Consider the following 2,126-nt stretch of genomic DNA (forward strand, 5'->3'; position numbering starts at 1 on the left):
GCATTTTTCCCTTTCCGAAAGAGGCACGCCCATGCCTCTCCCGAAAGCACAACCGTGCCTCTTGCGGAAGCAAAACCGTGCCTCTCGCGGAAGAAGAAAAAAAACAAAAAACACGTTTTTTTTCCGTTTTCAAGAGGCACGGTCGTGCCTCTCGCGAAATCACAACCATGCCTCTTGCGAAAACAAAATCGTGCCTCTTGCGAAAAATGCATTTTTTGCGTAAAAAAATATTTTTTTCGAAAAATATTTTTTGGTCGAAAAGCTAGGGAAGACCGGTAAAAAACCAAAACGTAAAAAAAAACCGGAAAAAAATCTTTTAAAAAGCCGAAAACACGTGCGTAAAAATATAAAAGACAAAATCCGGAGGAAGCGTCCAGAGCGCGACACGTGGCGAATGGTTGTGAGCGCACCAAGTGGCGCTGATCGTTGCCAAGCTCCCGAAGAAGCGCTCGTTAATTAGTTGCTCCCGTGTTCCTCTGTTGCGATCTGGGCCTTGGGCCATTTGTTTAGCGATTGGGTGGTTAAGTGATTGTGGGCCATGCCAGGTTAGCTAGCTAACACACTAGTACAATCCTTTTTTGACGACATGAATTAGCGTTCGAAAATGGTTTCATGCCACGGGGGATAGATGCCACCCATGTAGTCACCATACGATCGAGGAGCTTTGAGATTTGTGCTGGCAGGTTAACCTAGTGGTTTGATGAAAGACATACAGGAAACAACGGAGGTGCTGTTCTGCTCCTGGGTGCATATGCACCTGTGATGAACAGTAAATTCCGAAAAAATAGAAAATAAATCTGGTTTTTTTGGGAGATAAACATTGTTGAATGTTTTACCAACTTGCAAAGTTTCGTGATGGAAAAACATTCCTGGAGGTCTGAACAAAAAAAATTGATGTTCTAAGGTGCTTTTTATTTTAAAATAATGCCCTTTTTAGAACATCGTTTTTGTTCTTTTTTTGTCGTGGCCTCCATATATATATTTTTGACCACAAAATTTTGCATGTTAGTAAAACTTTCAATGATGTTTGTCTCAAAAATAGTTTCACATTTTTTTATATTTATTTTATTTGATTTGATTTTACTGTTCACCCAGATGCATATGCACCCAAGTGCAGAAATCCACGTCAAAGAAACAAGCACTAACCAAAGGCTGGTATGCTTAGGACTAGCACTGCAGATAGACGGTGCCAAGTAGTCTGATATAAAAATTGTACATACAATCTTGGCTTTATTTATTGAAGTTGCATGCACACAGGGTTTATCTGTACACAGATCACGGGTATGATATAACCTTCTGGTAGCACATCCAGATCACATTTTGCTGGCAGTACTGAAGGATCCCATTTTACGCAATGAAGCATATGACAAAAAGTAGACATGATGAAAGCTAAACATAATGTCCATGTCTAGAAAAGCTAAATTGTCCGCATGTGATCAGTGTGCACAAGCACTGCTGTCTTACTGATGCTTGTTTTTTGGATTATTCGGCTATTAAGAACTTTCGTCTAGTGCTCAATACAAGCAAACATATATGGTTAAAACACTCTGAAAACTGACAAGAAATATTTCTATCAATGTCTGCTCACTGACATGTCCATGAGAAACAATATGCCAGCCTTTCCCCGACCCACTCATCCCATGCCCGGAAAGGACAAAGGTACTAATCATGTTTCACTATTCATGCATTGCTGATTAAGAAGGTAACTACTTCCTCCGTTCGGAATTACTTGTCTCGGAAATGAATGTATCTAGAACTAAAATATGTCTAGATACATCCATTTCTGCGACAAGTAATTCCGAACGGAGGGAGTATTATATTTGCATGCTGCACATATCTCTAGGAGGGATGAACGGTAGATACCGGGGGGCATCTATCCCCAGTGACATAAAATCCATACTCATTAGGCTTGCCCCTAAAAAAACATGAATTGGCATTAATACAGGAATTGCCCTAAAAAAGAATTGATGTAATTGGCGATCAATATGGATAGTTTCATGCTTTCCATCACAACGGCGCTAAACCATACCACACAAATAATACTTACCAGTTCAAGAAAAAACTACCACACTTGCTTTTTATGAATATACTAATTTATATATTTTTTAAAGTTGATCTATGTTATA

Source organism: Triticum dicoccoides, chromosome 3B, assembly GCF_002162155.2.
Source record: "Triticum dicoccoides isolate Atlit2015 ecotype Zavitan chromosome 3B, WEW_v2.0, whole genome shotgun sequence".
Taxonomy (NCBI): Eukaryota; Viridiplantae; Streptophyta; class Magnoliopsida; order Poales; family Poaceae; genus Triticum; species Triticum dicoccoides.